The sequence below is a fragment of the Macrotis lagotis genome, chromosome 1 (assembly GCF_037893015.1).
Source record: "Macrotis lagotis isolate mMagLag1 chromosome 1, bilby.v1.9.chrom.fasta, whole genome shotgun sequence".
NCBI classification, from domain to species: domain Eukaryota; kingdom Metazoa; phylum Chordata; class Mammalia; order Peramelemorphia; family Peramelidae; genus Macrotis; species Macrotis lagotis.
In genome coordinates, this window is record NC_133658.1 from 80061969 (window position 1) to 80081393 (window position 19425).

At 35.8% G+C, this 19425-nt stretch overlaps 1 pseudogene; it reads left to right on the top strand.

Moving 5' to 3' along the window:
• The first annotated feature begins 8027 nt into the window (after nucleotides 1-8027).
• On the top strand, nucleotides 8028-8949 carry LOC141500397 (olfactory receptor 1G1-like; annotated as a pseudogene).
• Nucleotides 8950-19425: the final 10476 nt, after the last annotated feature.

Consider the following 19425-nt stretch of genomic DNA (forward strand, 5'->3'; position numbering starts at 1 on the left):
GCCACTCTTTTTCACCTTCAACTAATCTCTTATTCAGCATTACATGCTGTGAAAAAGATCTCTTCTCAGAGTCAGAAGACAGACTTGTTCTCATCCTAATTCCATGGCCAACTTAGCTATAAGCAAGGCTCTAAGCCTCAATATTATATTCTGTATATTGAAGGAGTTGCACTAAATAAGTAAAGATCATTTATACTACTAAAGAGAGGTAACTTCCCAGAATGAAAAAGAATGGGTGTTGAGATTGTGATACCACTCTGTAAGTCATCTCTGGCATGCAAGTAATTATCTTGATTGGTGATCTGATGAGCCACTGGTGAAAATATTAAGGGATGGAACCTAAGGAAGTGTCAGTAAAAATATATATATACATACATAGAGGAGTTAAGATAGAGCTATGATCACAGTACAATAAAAATAAAATGCCCATGAAAAATGGGGTTTTTTAATACTGTATAACTTCTTAGCTTCCTATTACCAGCATCATCATCTTTCTAATTCACCAGTGTAAGCTTTTATCCTTTTTCTCTGAACTTAGGAATCAAACATCCAAAAAAAGGTTGAATGCCTTTTTTCAGAAAGAACATTAAAAGTTGAAAATCACAGTTTTATTCTTTTAGAGCATTAGGTCAAAAGAGACCCAAATGACAGACTTCATGGTGATTTCAATTCCATTCCATTCAAGAATAAAGCAAATGAAGCAACCAAGTCAGGTTAGGACTAAGGGAGAAAATTTAATAGAACTCAAGTAGTATTAGAAATGTCAAGGGGCAGGATGAGAGTGCTGATAAAATCATTAGGAACACCATTCTTTTGGACCTGTACTGATAGTTTTCCCAGTTCCTCTTCATTCCATTGTTTTTCCTTTGTTGATTATTTCCTATTTTTCCTGCATATGGCTTGTTTGTATGGAATTATTTAGATTGTGAGCTCCTTAAGAACAGGAATATCTTCATTCTTTTTTATCCCTAGTGTTTAGTATAGTGCCTACAATATAGTTGTGCTTAATAAATGTTTATTGACTAACTCTGAAATTATTTTCATGTATTTGAGTTCATCTAATTAGTATACAAAATAATCTTCTGATCTTTCTAGTCAATGCATATAACAATATCTGCATGTGTGTGTGTGTGTGTGTGTGTGTGTATATATATATATGTATGTATATATATATATATATGGGTATGTATCTATATCTATCTATCTCCATATTTATATCTATATCAAGAGAGAGAGAATTTCCTGAAAATAAGAATTAATTGAAAAATAAATCCTAGCACAATTTTGGGGGATGCATGCATAAGTCCTACCCCCAAAATAAGCCCCAATTAAGATCATCAGTCAGAAGGATGCATTTGATACACCAGTTGCAACACAAGGCGGACAAATTAAACTGTGAAATAATAATACTAATATATAATTAAATATAAATAAATAATATTATTAACATTAATACTTAAAATAAATGATAATAAATTATAATTATTTGTAAATACCCAAACTGATGCCTTTGGATGAGAGGTAAATGCCTGTGTAAACAGATGAACTCAAAACTTGGTCAGATGACCAATCAGAGTACAGACACAACACACAAACTTAAACACTTGATAATGCTTGAATGAAAAGAAAGCTCCACCTCTAATCATCACTTAGGGCTAGAAAGATAAGATTGGATGTGTCTCAGGCTTTTATATTCTTGAAACTGGAAAGGACCTGATGCATATAAGCAGTTATAAGGAAATGGGCTGATTTAATATTGCTGTATGTTTTGTGAGGTGGCCAAAGAGATCTGCTAGTCTAGGATTCAGCCAGTGATCACTGCACTAAAAAAATAAAGAACTTCTTGCAGAAAGAATAATATATAAAATAATGGTTCCTGCAGGAATCTCCAGACTGTTGTTCAACAAAAAGCCATTCAAGGGGCAGCTAGGTGACACAGTGGATAGAGCACCAGCCCTGGAGTCAGGAGGACCTGAGTTTAAATCTAGTCTCAGACAATTTTTAATTGTCTAGCTGTGTGACTTTGGGCAAGCCACTTAACCCCCATTGACTTAAATTTTTTTAAAAAGCCATTCAAGGATCATTTGCATATGAAAACTAATTACTACACTGAAAATAGAATAGAGAGAAATCAGTGTGGAAACTTTGTGAAGCCTAGACTCAAAGAAGTAATGATTTGGTGAAGAATTCATGGGATAAAATCATTGACAGCTGTGTTGCCAATGCACTATGAGCAGACTACATGGATAAGAAGGAGAGCTCTATTGATGAACATGAGACATTGAGACAAGTGGTATATACAGAAAATGGAGTTCCAAGAAATTTAGGTCAGAATTCAGGGTTTAGAGAATTGACAGTGTTTCAGAAGAAGATAACATGACTGTATTGAATGAATAGAATTTATATATGAATAAATGCAGATTTTTGTACATGAATAAATGTAGATTGTTGTATATAAAAACAAAATAACTCTTAATGTGTCTTTTGGAGAGAGACAATAAATATAAGACCTGGGGCAACTAGGTGGCTGGGCGGCTAGGTGGCGTAGTGGATAAAGCACAGGCCTTGGAGTCAGGAGTACCTGGGTTCAAATGCGGTCGCAGACACTTAATAATTACCTAGCTGTGTGGCCTTGGGCAAGCCACTTAACCCCATTTGCCCTTGCAAAAAAACTAAATAGATAAATAAATAAATGAATGAATAAAAGACCTGGGCTTAATTTTGGGAAAATATGCATATATATGAATATGTTTTTGTGTGGATATACATGTATATGGATATATGCAGATACATATGTTTATTGTGTAGATATATACATACAGATATAGATATATCAATGTTATATGTGGGTTTTCTCTAGTAAAGAGCTACGAGGGAGGAGAGAAAGTTTGGAATTCAAATGCAACTAAAAAAACAAAATTTTTTTCTAAAGACTTTTCTGGAGGCAGGTTGAAAAATTGCAATCTGGTGAGAAATGAAGAGTTGGGTAACCTGGGCAACATCCTTAAATAGAGATTCTCTAACAGTTTCATCTCATCACCTTATTTTCATTTTATTTTCACTATCACTGTAGTTACCATTATTATATGATAATAATATACCTAGAAATTATTTTGGACAAGGAGATTCAGTTCATTCATTTGAACCAAACAGACCAGGCTAGACCACTAATGTCTCTCAGAAAGTTATCTAAAGGACACTGTCTCATAGCACTCTATGCTATGGGCCTACTTTAGGCTCAAAAGGAAGAATTCCCATGTAGAATTCAGTTCATAGGTCTGACCTTGGAGATCATCTACTCTACACTTCCACTTCACAAAGAAAAAAGATTGAGGTCCTTAATGGTTAAATAGTTTGTCCAAGCTCACAAAAGGTAGTATGTGGAATGTTAAACCCTATCCCCTGACTTCAAATATAGCACTTTGTCAATAGCAATGAGAAAAAAAATGGGAGTGGGGGGGGGGTACATCATAATACAAGACTAGTATACTACCTATTGCAAAATATTGATCTCTAATAAATTTGTTTGGGGTTTTTTTTAGTTTTTTTCAAGGCATTGGGGTTAAGTGGCTTGCCCAAGGCCACACAGCTAGGTAATTATAATTATTAAGTGTCCTGAAGCCGGATTTGAACTCAGGTACTCCTGACTCCAGGGCCTGTGTGCTATCTACTGCACCACCTAGCTGCCCCTCTAATAAATTTTCATAAGATCTTAAAGCATCCAGGTAGCATAGAAGTCCCCATTCATATCCCTAGGTAATACAAATAAGGTGCCTTTTTTATTCCTGTCTGGTAGGTGCTGGGTAGAGAGGAGATATCCATAGCACCTCCAATCCTTCTATGACTGTTTGAAACATCAGGGTCTGTCCAGGGTACTAAAAGCAACTTTTAATCATTCCTTTAAGAGAAAGGTTAATAACTTTAATGAATGATATGCCTCATTGAACAATTGAGTTCTCACACTGATATTCAAGGCCTCTTAGAATTTTTAATGAAGCTACTGAGGAGCTGTGGTAAATTTCCCCTCCTCTCTTTCCGCTTTTACTTGCCAAGTTTCCAACAGTAGAGAACATGGAAGTTCTCCTGGGATTGACTCTACATAGAATTGTGACTGTTTTTGCAAAAGATCAGATAATAATAATAAATCAATAATAAATTGAATAAATACTGAGTTTGCTGCTGAAATATTGAGACCATATTATTTAAAAGTTTTTAATGCCAGTAAAAATAAAACATAGGAACAGATTATCATAAAACAGGAAGAAAAAGCACTGAGTGGCTGATATTAAAATTACTTGATGTTAATCTATACAACGTCAGGGAGGGAACTATACTGATATTCTTTCAGCTTCATCTAGAGCTATCAACTTTTGTTTCTCAGTGTCCTTGAACATTTATCTTTCTTCTGACATTGTGAGATTCAAATGGGGATAGTGGGGATGAGTAAGAGGATAATAATAAGCATTCATTTTAGTACAGGATTGGGAAGAAAATTTAGAAATCATTTTGTTCATGTAGTAAAAGGACTCAGTGTTTCTTCTGATCATCCTCAATATTCATGTCTTTTGACTAGAGAAGAGTGAAGTCAGCAGAGTCAGGGCTCTGTGTGAAACCATTGGAAGCATCAAACATCAACTGGGTAAGACTTGGAGGTCTTTGGAATGCACAATTCCATCCATGTTCTCTCTTCCTTTTTCTGTTCTTTTTTTCATAATATTATATCATCAAAATCGGGGAGAATCTTTCAGATAAGTGAGGTGCTAAAAAAATTTTATTCATACATTTACTGTATGAAGAACATCACTGTTATTATTATTTTATTTTTGTTACATTGCAAGTTCCAAACTCTTCCTCCCCCACTTCTTACAAATCACTAGCAAAGGTCACCATTTGACATAGATAGATAGATGATAAAGAGATAGAGAGATAGATAGATAAAACCAAGGAGAAATATGTAATACTAGTCTATGCATACTTCTATTTAGCAGTTCTTTCTCTAGAAGTCAGCTTTATCTTCCTCACTTTTTCCTCTGTTTTGCATTTGAGTGTTTTATTACCTTCAGAATAGCTTTGTCATTCACAGTTATCCTTCAAACACTATTACCTATTATTTACGCTATTTTCTCTAAGTACTGCTCATTTCATTCTTCATTATTCCATTCTAGACTTTCCAATTTTTTTCTAAAATAAATCTGAAAATCACAAATTACAGAAAATTAATATTTTATTACAATCATATACCAGTTTTTAATCAGTTTCCAATTGACAGACATCCCCTCAACAGTTCTTTGTCACCACATAGAGATCTGCTATAAATATATTAGAGCATATAGATTCTTTTTCTCTATTGTTCTGATCATCTTGGAGAAAATACCTTATAGTGGTATTTCTTGAACCAAAAATAGTATACATTATTCCAGATTTCTTTCCAAAATGCTGGATCGGTTCATAGTTTCACCGGTATTATATTAGTGACCTGTACTCATTGTAACTGAAATAATTTAATTTCAAATAAAGTTATTCTTGATTTTCAACTATCAAGTAAAAATTTGTTTGACTTGTGAAGGAATTCTAATTTCCTGCAAGGAATCCACAGCTTGTGAAAGAGGAGAAAAGGATTATCCAGGAAAGGGAATAAAAAAAATAGCTTCTGAAACACCCACATCTCATAACCTCTTGCTCTTTAGGTCCCACTTTCCCCATCTTTCACCCTAAATTGTCTTCGTGTATTATTCAAACTGCTTTCAGTTTCACACTGAAGGTCAAGTCTCAGGGAGAGCATCAGATGGGATATACTTAGCTTTGATCCCTTAACCCTAATAGTAATAGTAGTAGCAGTAGCAGTAGCAGTAGTAGAAGTCATAGAAGTAGAAGTAGTAGAAATAGTGGTGGTGGTGGTGGTGGTTGTGGTTGTGGAGGTGGTGGTAGTGAAAGTGGTAGTAGTAGTAGTAGTAGTAGTACTAGTAGTAGTAGTAGTAGTAGTAGTAGTAGTAGTAATTGTAGAAGTAGTAACAATGTTTATTAAAGTCTTTGGGTAACATATGATACCTCATTTGCAACAACCCCATGTATTGTGACAGACAGGTTAATTACTTATTAGGATCAGATATTCATGAAAAACCACAAAGTTTTTTAAAGTTCTATTTTATAGCTTTATGAGTTTGACAAACATTAACAATACAAGTTTTTCCTATACAACAAATGGGAAAAGAAATCCATACCAAACCATAAATTTCTTCTCCACACAATTTGGTTTCTAAATATATTTCAAATTTAACAGCATACTTTCAACACTTACAATGTACTTATTGTTTTATCATCCATTTCTAAACTATTAAAAAAAGAAATTCAGTATCATAGTTACAATTACATCTCTGTGGTATGGAAATAAGATATCATTATGGGAAGTTATACCTTCTTTTAAAGGAACAGAATAAGCCCAAAGATGCACTGGAATAGGATTTGAGATAAGGAGATATATTCATTGAGAAAATCCAGGAACCCTAGGTAGGAAGTAGAGTGAAAAGCATTGCAGTTAAGATTGTTAGGGATAGGAAGAAAAGCATTATTTTTATGAAAATAAATCACAAGCCATCTGAATAGAAGAAAAAAATAAAAAAAGAGAAAATGAAACAGATGGCAAATTTTGCATGGGGCAATAGTACAGAAGTTTAGTAACAAGAGACTTTAATTATTCCAAAATTAACTAAAGTGATTTTATTGTTTGTCTCTGTGTCAGTCCTCACTCTTCCCTCCCTCCCTTCCTTCTTTTTTCATACTTTTTTCCTCTCTCCTTTATATAACTCTCTTTCTTTCCTTCTTTTTCCTTCCCTCTGTTCCTCCCCATATTTTTCACTCTATCTCTGGGTGTCTCTCTCCTCTCCTCTCTCTCTCTCCTCTTCTCTCTCCTCCTTCTCTCTCTCTCTCTGTCTCTCTGTCTCTCTGTCTCTCTGTCTCTCTCTCTCTCTCTCTCTCTCTCTCTCTCTCTCTCTCTCTCTCTCTCTCTCTCTCTCTCTCTCTCTCTCTCTCTCTCTCCTCTCTCTCTCTCTCTCTCTCTCTCTATCTCTATCTGTGTGTGTGTGTGTGTGTGTGTGTGTGTGTCTTTCTCTTTCTGGTTATCTCTGTCTCTTTGTAACTCTGTCTCTGTCTCTGTCTGTCTCTGTCTCTTGCTCTCTCTCTCCTTCTCGATCTTTGAGTAAACTGATATATGAAAATCTCAAGGAGGCAACTCTCTTCTCTGATGCTAATGTTCCAGTGAATTGGCTTAAAAGGTTTTGGGATAGAATAGGGCTGATTTTAATCTGCTCTGCCTCTTTATGCCTTCTATATGTTGACATGGGTGGGTTTGTTCGTGAAAATCTACAGGATAATTTTAGCATTATATAACAATATGCTGTAAGTTATAGAATTAGAGAATCTTTAGAAGCAGAGATTGTCAGAACTAAAAATTTCTATAAATATGACTTATTCTAATCCTTCTATTTTACAAATAAAAAACTGAGACAAAAAGCAGAAAAATAATCTGCCCAAGGTCACTTCTGATTTAAATGAAATATTCTCTAAAGGGTAATTGACTTTTTAATAATAACAATAACTAATATTTATATGTCACTTTGAGTTTTGTGAGGCAACTTATATAGAAATATATGTGTGTGTGTGTGTGTGTGTGTGTGTGTGTGTGTGTAATTTCATCTTTATCACTCAGGGAGGTAAGTATTGGTAATATCCTTATGTTACACAGGAGGGAATTGAGGGTAAGTGAAGTTAAGTGATTTGTCCTAGGTCATACAGCTAATAAATATCTGACACCAGATTTGAACTCTGGTATTCCTAATTCCAGGTCTCCCACTCTAAACACTGGGCCACCTAGTTACCTCTTTAGAGAGTAAATCAAAACAGGACCATGATCACTGGTGTTTTTTTAACTCCTTAAGGGGAAATATCACATTATCCACCATTTCATCATAGAAGTATTTTATTTACTTAATTATATCATTCAAAAAGTTTAACTCTCTTTTAATAGAATCATGGGTTGGAAAAACAAGACCACTATCTCTGAGTTCCTCCTCCTAGGACTCTTTGAGGGATCAGAGCATCAACAACTACTCTTCTGGCTATTTCTGCTCATGTATCTGGTTACTGTGATTGGAAACCTACTCATCATTGTGGCTGTTGCTTTCAACATTCACCTCCATACTCCTATGTACTACTTTCTAGACAATTTATCTTTTGCTGATTCCAGTTTCATCTCTACCACAGTCCCCAAGATATTGATGAATATTAAAACTCAGAATAACTCCATCTCTTATTCTGACTGCCTGACACAGTTATATTTTTTTTATCATATTTGGTTCAGTAGATGAGTTTCTCCTGGCAACAATGGCATATGACCATTATGTAGCCATTTGTTATCCACTCCATTATGCAATAATGATGAAACCTCAGCTTTGTTTCCTCTTGATTTCAATTTCATGGGCTATTAATGGCCTTCATTCCCTCTTACATACATTGCTGATGAATGAACTAGTCTTCTGTAACAAAAACGAAATTACCCATTTCTTCTGTGACCTGAAACCCTTACTGAAGCTGTCCTGTTCACATATCTTCATTAATGAGCTAATGGTTCTCACCATTGGTATTCTTGCTGGCATGATTCCATTGCTTGGCATCATCATATCTTATGTATATATATATATAGCTTTGGCCATTCTAAATATGCCATCTGCAAAAGGGAAGCAGAAAGCCTTTTCCACCTGTAGCTCCCATCTTTCTGTAGTGGCTCTCTTCTTTGGGACTGTCTTTGGAGTATACTTTAGACCATCCAACCACTCAGCCCACAATGACATTATTGTGTCTCTAATGTACACAGTGTTGACTCCAATGCTGAACCCTTTTATCTATACCCTGAGGAACAGGAATATGAAAGCAGCCCTTCGAAGATTCTTTTAAGTTACCTTCTTGAGGACTAAGTAATCTAAAATCATTCCTAAAATTATATTTTACTTCTCTTATGCTCCCCAAATTGAGCAGCAGGAGGGGGCCAACTTCAAAGAATTTTCCCACAGGGAAACTGTTGTGATCCATTCAGATATAAGTCAAATATCTTAAGTTCTCTCAGTCTTTGTCTATCTGTGTTGACAAATTTGAAAGCAGACAAATTCACTGATTGTGCAATAATATAACTCTATTGTTGAAGATGCAAAATAACAAATTTTAAAATTGAAGAGTGTGACTTAGAGAAGCTTAGTTACAGAGAAAGATTATAAATTTCCAGAGAAATACAATTTTGATTCCCTTTCTCCATATAGTCTGGTCATCAGGCTAGGGAATTCTGGTCATCTGAGTATAAAATGACATCTGGTCACCCATTTCCCTTTTATTTTACTTTTATTTACTTATCACTTTAGGTGTATTCAAATCTATGCCATGCCTTGTCAGCTAATCCCTGAGTTCAACATCACATGGTGTGATAATAAAATTTCTCCTCAGAAAAATCAGAAGGCAGCCCTAGTTCTTGTCGATATTCCATGGCTACCTTAGCTATGAGCAAGTCTCTGAGACTCAGTTTCATGTTTTATTTTATAAAGGAGTTGCACCTAAATAAGCTATAATCATTTATATCACTAACTAGAGGTAACTTTCCAGAAAAGAATGGATGTTGAGATCATAATATCATTTTGTAGGTTATCTCTGATTTGCAAGTAATTACTTTGATGCATGATATGGGTAGTTGATCTATTAATAATAATAAGGAGGGGCTGGAACATACCTTCCTGAACCTAATGAGAAAAACAGGGGTGAAAAGCATTACATATATAGATATAGATATTTATATATATGTATGTATGGAGAGAGAGAGAAAGAAAGAGAAAGAAAGAAAAAGAAAAAGAAAGAAAGGGTGAAAACTATATGTTAGAGCTATATTATATAATAAGGCAAAGTGCACTTGAATATAGCAAGATGCTTTCTTCAGAAACAAGACTAAAATTTGTAAATCTAACTTTATTCTTTTAGATAACTGGGTGAAGAGTAAACTAAATGACAGACTACATGGTGATTTCAATTCAATTCCATTCAAGAATGAATCAGTTGAAGCAGCCAAGTCAAATCCTAGGACTTAAGGGAGAAAATGAAATATAACTCAAATAGTTAAACCTGTATTAGAAATGTTGTGAGGGGGAAAGAGTGAGGAAGTTGATTGCTAACACCCCAAAAGAGTTTCCATATAATACCTTTCTTTTGGATCTGCAAAGGTAGTTTTCCCAATCATGTTTAATTCTATTGCTTTTTCCTTGTTGATTATCTCCAATTTATCCTGTATATGTTCTGTTTGAACATAATTATTTTGATGTTGTCCACAACTTTAGGACTGTGAGCTACTCAAGAACGAAAATGTCTTTCCCTTTTGTTTGCATCCCCAGCACTTAGGACAGTGCTGGGGATGCTTACTAAAGGTTTACTAACTGTGAAATCTTTTGATGCTAGTATTTTAATGCTTAGAATGATCTTGTGACCTCTAGCAAATGGTAATTGCCTTATGCAAATATTTAGTTTGGGGATATAGAAGTCATTGTTTCCTATGAACATGCTTTTGCTGAAAGCAAACTGAGTATTCCCATAAGTAGTATGGCAGATCTTGCATGATGTCTACCATTCTAAAAATAATGCTATACCATTTGGAAGAGACTTCATAACTATAGCATGACTGGGACATGATCAATATATGTCCAATACAGAGCCTTGCATATCTGGGACTCCAGCCCAAACATAATTGATAGGGCACCCATGTATCCAAGATCCAAACCCAATGCTGAGCAGAGTAAACCCAAAAATAACAGCCAATTCACACAAATATACTAAATAATTTTTCTTCCTCTTTTCTGATTTCTACAATTAACATAGGTCTTTTGGGGGTTCTTTTGTGGGAATCTAAATATGTCGTCTGACTGGCATACTAGACAATCCCATATTTAAATGACCCACTTTGATCATTAAACTACTTATATGATCAATCTGAGCCTCTCAGTCTCTTTCTTCAATATCATGTTGGAACCTTTGTCAAGGGTAGTCTTGATTATACCACTGCAGAAGATACAAAAAGAAGCAAAAACTATCCCTGACCTCAAGGCACTTACAATATTTAAAATGCAAGCAATCATATACAAAGTTCCTAAATACAGAAAATAATTGAAAGAAGGAAGGCATTCGAATTAAAAGGTATTGAGGGAAACTTCTTGCAAAAAGGGGAATTTTAGGTGAGTTTAAAAGAAGTCAGTGAGGCCAATAGTCAGAGTTGAGAAAAGTATTCTAAATGTCTTGGTATTCTAGAGAAAAATGCTCTGAGCTGAGAAATGGAGTGTCTTGCTGACTGTCACTAACTCACTATCTAATTGTGAAGATTGATGTTTCCTGATGAGCTATATATATTACATTACTTATAAAACCCCTTCCAAATATGATTTATCATATTTTTGAGCTCTAGAAATCATGAAGTTGCCATACTATTTAAGTATTTAGTTCAGTACCGTCAATGCTACATCATCATGCAGAAGCAAGGTGTAAATATGTAAATGAGTTCTGTTCAATAGGAAACAATGACTTCTATATCCCCCAAAATGAACATTTGTTTATATAAATTACCATTTGCTATAAAGTTCACAAAATTACACTATGTGCTAGTTAGGTAGACTCAAATACTAATATCAAAGGATTTCAGAATCAATAAAATCTTATAAATCAAAGCTTAATATTAATATTAATATTAATAATAAACTGTTCTAAGTGCTGGGGTGAGGAGCTCACAATCTAAGTGGTAGATAGCATCAAATAATTATAAACAAATAAGCCATATGCAGGATAAATTGGAAATAATCAACAAAGAAAAAGTTATATGATGAAGAAGAATTGAAAAAACTGTCTGTTCAAATCCAAAAGAATGATATCATATGCAAGTTCCTTCTGGCGTTAACAATCACTATTCTTACTTTATTCCCCCACATTTTCAATACAAGGTCAACTCCTTGAGTTCTATTTAATTTTCTCCCTTATATCCTAGGGTTTGACTTGATTTCTCCAGTTGATTCATTCTTGAATGAAATTGAATGAAATTGAATGAAATTGAATTGAAATAACCAAGTAGTATATCATTTGAGTTGCTTTTCACTCATGCCTCTAAAAAATGGAATTGAGTTTTGAAATTTTTAATGTTGTTTCTGAAGAAGGCATCTGTTCATATAGACTAAAATTACATTCATTTTTTTCTTTCATGACATGACTTTGAGGATTTCTTTTTATTTTAAAGAATAAAACAAGTATTCCATAGCAGTATAATTTTAAAAAGATGATTGTACATGAAATTCAAATCTACCATGAATAACTTTCTCTTCTTTTTAAATCTTCAACAACATTATCAGGTAAATTTCTTTTTTCTTTTTTTTCCTTCCCTCACTCCCCCCAAAGATGACCACCATTAGATACAAATAGGTGCATTTGTGCACACACACACACACACACACACACACACACACACACACGCAAAGCATCCAGATATATTACACATCCATAGTCTTGCTTTTCATCTGTTATTTAGGTGAAGTGATTTAGGCCTCAGAAACCAGGACAGAAGGATGAGAGTCACTGATCCCTCTAATAAAAAGAAAGGGTCATTCTAAGACATGGGTTAAAATGATCTTAAAGGACACAAAAATTTAGTGCTTCCTGGATCAAATGGAGAAGCATGTCTAGGCTTCAGGGGTCTCAGGGACCAGGGCAGAAGACTGGAAAGCATTGGTCCTGCCAACAAAAAAAGGATAGTGGCTCTAAGATTTAGGCTACATTGGTGTTAATAAGAATCCCCCAAAACTGAGATTTTTCTCTTGACTCCAGGGGAGAGAAGTGAGGAAGGCAGAAGGGTTTAAAACTGAGTGTTGTATGATTCTTGTCCTTTGTTATCAAAGAAGTCCAAAATGACATCACTATATTTAAGGAAAAAATTACAGTGTATCTAATGGTATTTGATCAGTTCAATACAAGTTCAGAATGCTATGCCAGAGGTTGGCATAAATAGACCACTGAATAGCTGGGTTGTTTACTCAAAACTTATGTGTGTCATGTTTCCTTTGAGCTGCTTCAAATCTGCCTCCCACATAGAGTGCAGTCCCCCTCTGGTGAGGTCATTCTATGTGGTCCTATACCAGCATCTCCCATGCTATACAATCAAGTTTTAAGTTCTTAAGAGAGACCCTCAAGATGTCCCTGTGTTGCTCCTTCTGACTCTTATGAGCACTTGCCCTGTGTAAGTTTTCCATAAAATAGTCATTTTGGCAAGAGTACATCTGACATTCTAACAACCTGCCCAATCTATTGTAGTTGCTCTCTCTGTAGTAATGTTTGAATGTTAGGCAGTTTAGCTCAAGAAAGGACTTCAGGGTCTGGTATGTTCTCTGACCAGATGATCTTCAGAATTTTTCTAAAAAATTTAAATGGAAACTATTCAATTTCCTCACATGGCACTGGTAGACTGTCCAGTTTTCATAGGCATATAGAAATGGGATCAATATAATGGTTCTGTAGACCTTCAGTTTTATAGTCAGTCTATTACCTCTTCTTTCCCACACTTTCTTTTGGACCTCCCAAATTCTGAACTAGATCTGACAATGCCTATGTCAACCTCATTATCATTATGTAATTCCCTGGAAAGGACACTACTAAGATAAGTGAATTTGGGTTGCAGGCTGATGGAGCACCTGTGTTTTCTTGGTGTTAATTGTTAGACCAAAATTAGCACAGGCAGCAGATAATCAATCCATTTTTTGTTGCATCTCAGCTTCAGAGGTTGCATTGAGTGCACAATTATCTGCAAACAAATCATGCACCAACACTCCCTCCACTTAGGTCTTGACTTGTAGCCATGGTCTCAGTGAAGGTGTTTGAAAACATGACCGAAAACATGCTAGAAAGCATGGGAGTGAGGGCACATCCTTGTTTCACTCCATTAGTGGTCAGGGAATCTCAAAAGCATCATCTACTATTCAGAACCTGGGCAAGCATGCCATCTTGAAATTGTCATACAATACTGAAGAACTTCAGGCAACCAAATTTTGACATAATTTTACATAAGCCCTCGGGACTGATAGTATTAAAGAAAAAAAAATTTAGTCAGATCTACAAACATTGTAAAATAGACCCCATTCTGCTCCTGGCATTTTTCCTTGAGTTGTTGGACAGGAAACATCATATCAACTGTTTCTTGACCCTTTCTGAAACTACACTGGTTCTCAGGAAAATTACCATCTTCCAAGTGAAGGATCAGTCTATTGAGAAGGACTCTGACAAGAATCTCACCAGCAATGACTAAAACAGAAATTGTGATTGTCACAGGACAATCTATTCTCTTTACCTTTACAGAGATGAACAATGGAGGCATCCTTGAATTCTTGAGGGATAACCTCTTCAGGTCATATAACCTAGTCAACATTTGGATGAGCAAGGGACCCCCCCCCACCCTGTAGATCTCTGTTTAGAACAGAATCAGCAACTGATGCTTTGCCACTTGAAAGTAGATGAATAGCATTCAAAACCCCTCCTAGAGTTGTAACTTCAGTTAGGGAAAGTTTCACTTCATCTTGAAGTAAATGGTCAATAGATTAGGCTTTGATTGATGACAATCAGTTAAGAACACTATGGAGTAGTGGCAGATAGATGAAGCAGTGGATAGAGCACCAACCCTGAAGGGAGGACCTGAGTTCAAATTCAATCTCAGACAATAATTATCTAGATATGTGACCTTGGGCAAGTCACTTAACCCCATTGCCTTGCAAAAGACAAAAAGAAAGAATATAGGATATTCAGTTCATCTCTCTAGGATCATGAATCTATCATGAATCAGTGTGGCTCCATCAATACTTTGGATTGTTGCATCTGCATAAAACTGAATTTCATCTGCCTTCTTACTGAGCCAAGAGTCCTGAATGTGTCTAACCTTCACTTGTACGTTACTTTTTTAAGGAATTAAATGTTGCTGTCTTAGAAACAAATGAACTATCCTGCTGGTAAATCCTATGGAGTTCTCATATTTCATTTTGTAGCTTCTTTATTTCCCCATCATGTTCATCAATCCAGGCTTGACGTTTGTGAGTGGTATGACTCAGATGAGCAAATTAGTGCTGCACAGCAAATCTCTGAACACTGGTCATTCTTTCTGCTCCACTACTGCCAACTGTGTATTGACTCAGTTTTCCCTCCAAGTTAGCAACAAACTCTTGACATTTATTCTAGTATTCATTTTGCCTTGGGGCTATTCATTTGGTTGAATATGAATATTTAACTTAGAGAGGATGAATCTGTGATACATCTAGCACTCTGAAATACACACTGTCTTTGTCACTCTCACATTTGTCTTGTCTGTCTTGTCTCCTTACAATCACAGTCTTTTAGATGCCAATGTTTGCTGTGAAAGTGCATGCATTCAGGAAGTTTTATTGTACTTAGGTAAATGAAAGGCATTGTTTGTGATGAAAAGGTCATGAGATGCCCATTTTCACTAGTAGATGACCATTACTGTTGCTGCTTCCAACACCATTCCTCCCAAAAACTCCTTTCCATGTCTGGTCGTCTGAGCCTACTCTGGCGTTAAAGTCACTCAGAATTATGTTTGTCCTCTTTTGATATATTGATGATAAAAGTCTCCAGTCTTCATAAAATTTCTCTTTGGCTTCATCAGGGTTCATCATGTTGGGAGCACAGGCACTGATGATGGTAGCATAGCATTTTCCTGCAAGTGGCAATCTCATTGTCACTAACCAGTTATTCACTCATTTTGGTAGGCATTCAAGTTTGTTGGCTAAATTAGTTTTGATTGCAAAACCTACTCTGGCTTCTTGGCACTCCCCTTCACTGTGGCCACTCCAGAAAACTGTATCCAGTTCCGACTTCAGTAAGTTGACCTTCATTTGCCAGTCTTGTTTCACTCAGGGTTGCTATTTGGATATGATACCTGCTAACATCTATTGCAACAAAAGCTGTTTGTCTTTCAGTCTATTGGATCTTGTGTTGTCCGTGAGTGTGCTCATATCCATGTTCCAATGGTTAATGGACAATGGGCAAGCAAACAATTTTTAGGGTACCTTAGTGAAATCCTTAAAAGAGCTGCTAAGTCACCCAGGGGGTTGCTGATACCACTGCTGATTTCAGTGGGGAAATAACTCCATGGACTGGGCCACCTGTGTGCAGAGTTGTGATTATGCACCCAGTGTATCCACACCTGCTACTTCATCACTTACCTGTTGCCACAGGACTTTGAGACAGGAATGGCAAAGTGGTAGGGGTGTTATCTTTTGATTCATGCATAAATTGAATTTAATTGACACAGTACTGGGTGAAGTTGCTGACTTACTCTCTCTTCTAATGTCATCGTGATCCAGTGGAAAGACAGAGACAAGACAACTTGTGATAGCTCCAGATAAAATGGATGACCTTGACATCTTTGGTGGCTATCCAAACTCTTAGCACTTCAGAGAACCTGTTTCAGCTGCCTTCATGACCATTGGAACAAAGTGTTCTCATTCACCCATTCCACCAGTGGAAGACTTCACATGTTTGGAGTAAACCCCTCCCAATGATGGGTTTGAGACCCCTCAGTTACACTCAACTTTGTTTAGTCAGTCTGCCAAAATGGTTTATTGGAGTATGGTCACTGTGCATGATACAGTTTCTTCAAAGTCATAGGTGAGAGTTAGGTGGCTCATGTTTACATCAAAGCAGCCCTCACACAAGAGGTACTAGATTTCTTGAACAACATTATTCTGAGTGTATGGTACTGATGTCAACTAAAGTAGACACCTTTAGACCCTGGATGAGCAAGGTGAAATCTTCAACAGGAGTCATGGGGATAATGGATGTGGCCTGAGTATCTTCTTCCTTTTGCTCTAACTCCTGCCAATCCTCCCTGGTGTCTAATCATGTTGAGTGTTCAGAACAGGAGAAAGTGTGCTTAATTCTTTCCTTGGGTGCCTTCTGCATCAACTTCTAGTTTCCCCATTCATGTACAAGATAACCATGAGTTGACACAGATCTAAATACCTGAGTCTATATAAACACAGGGTGAATTAAAACTGCTCAGCAAAGTCTACAGGTTCCTCCCTGGTGCTAGCATACTCTTTGGTAATAGCCTGGAGTTCTCTGTATTTTCAGACCTTGAAATCACTGGTTCCGATCATTCTACTATCTTGTACTTTGAAAGGGAGCCTAGGAACTGAGGAGTTGGTAAGAGAGGGTATATTGTGGGCAGTTGGTTAGGTTGGAGTTGTTAAGGAAGTTGTCAAATGATTTAATCTTTTTCTTCACTGATTCCAATTCAGACCTATACCCTTTTTCTATTGCCTCTGAGTACAATTTATCAAGGTTGTACCACTTTTTCACTAGTTTCTAGTTTAAATTCTTTATTATACGTGAAGCAGTTATCACCAAAACTCTGATACTGATTAAGAAATAATGTTTCATCAGTGAAAGAGATTAAGTACAGAAGATACATTAATAAATGATTATAGTAACTTATTTTTTATCAGCATAAAGACTTTTGTCTTGGGGATAAGAACTCACTATTTGAGAAGGCTGGCGGGAAAACTGGAAAACAATAGTACAAAATCTAGGTTTAGACCAAAATCTCACACCATGTATCAAGATAAGGTAAAAATGGGTGTATATTTACACATAAAGAGTGATATCACAAGCAAATTAGAAAAGCAAGGAATGTTCAACCTCTAAGATCTAAGCAAAAGCCAAGTAAGAGATAAGAGAGCATTATGAAATGTAAAATGAATAATTTTTATTAAAATAGAAAGCTTTTTCACAAACAAAACCAACACATCAATAATTAAAAGGAAAGCAGAAATATGGAAAATAATCTTTACTGCAAGTATCTCTGATAAAAGTCTCATTTCTCAAATATACAGAGAACTGAGTCAAATTTATAAGAACATAAGTCATCCCCTAAATGATAAAAGGTCAAAGGATAAGAACAGGCAATTTTCAGATGAAGAAATCAAAACTATCTATAGGCATATGAAAAAAGCTCTAAATCACTTTTGATTATAGAAATTCAAATTAGGGAGCGGCTAGGTGGTGTAGTGGATAAAGCATCAGCCTTGGAGTCAGGAGTACCTGGGTTCAAATGCGGTCTCAGACACTTAATAACTACCTAGCTATGTGGCCTTGGGCAAGCCACTTAACCCCATTTGCCTTGCAAAAACAAACAACCTAAAAAAATTCATATTAAAACAACTCTGAGGTATGTTACATAGATATCAGATTGATTAAAATGACAAAAAATAAAAATGATAAATGTTGGAAAGAATTGGAAAAATTAAAAAATTAATGTACTGTAGGTGGAGTTGCGAACTGATCCAACCATTTTGGAAAGTAATTGGAACTATTCTAAAAGAACACCCAAATTGTGCGATCCAGCAATACTACTACCAGGTCTAATATCCTAAAGAGATAATTAAATAGGGAAAAAACATACATATTCAACAATATTTATAGTAGCACTTTTTGTGGTGGCAAAGAATTAGAAATTGAGATAATGCCCATCAATTGGGAGCTGGCTGAACACCGATGTAGTACTGAATGTAATGGAACATCTTTGTACAATAAGAAATGTTGGATAGGCATGTAAGAGAGTGTTGGGGGTCACAGGAAAGTCATTGAGTAAAGGTCCTCTTGTCCACATACACCAATGGTCTACTCACCTGGGTCAGCTCTCTGGATCTTCTCATCTGTTCCTTATGTTTTGACACTTCCTGAAATATTGGGTGTAAATACTAAGCCGGTGATAGCAATATTGTGTGAAAGTACTAGCCTTAGGAAGTAAACTTTTATCACCTGCTGTCCAAGAGCATGGAGGCATTGTTTGACTGGCTACTTGGAGAATTCTACATGAATTAGGAGTAAAACAGGGACTAAGAGGATATTTAAGCTCTTGGATTATGTAAAATAAATGGAGAATTTTCCATCTTTGTCTCCTGCCTCTTCAGCATTCACCTGACAACTTGACTACAGTTGGATTGAGTCAGGTAATAGGTTATGAGTAAAGTATAAGTTAGCCAGCCAACACACAACATAGGCACATTTCAGAACAAGCTAAAAAGACTTACATGATGCTGATGATGATGAACTAATGCTTAGTGAAGTGTATAGAACCTGAAGAACATTGAACACTATCAGCAACATTTTGTGATGATCAACTGTGCATGACTCAGTCTCCTCAGTAACACAATGACCCAAGACAAGTACAAAGTACTCACAAAGGAAAATTCTATTCATATTCAGGTAAAGAACTGATATAGTAATGTAGATTGATTTTTTCAACTCCTTTATTCTTTGTACTGGTTATTTTTTTCATTTTGATCTTTTTCCTTCTTGCACAAC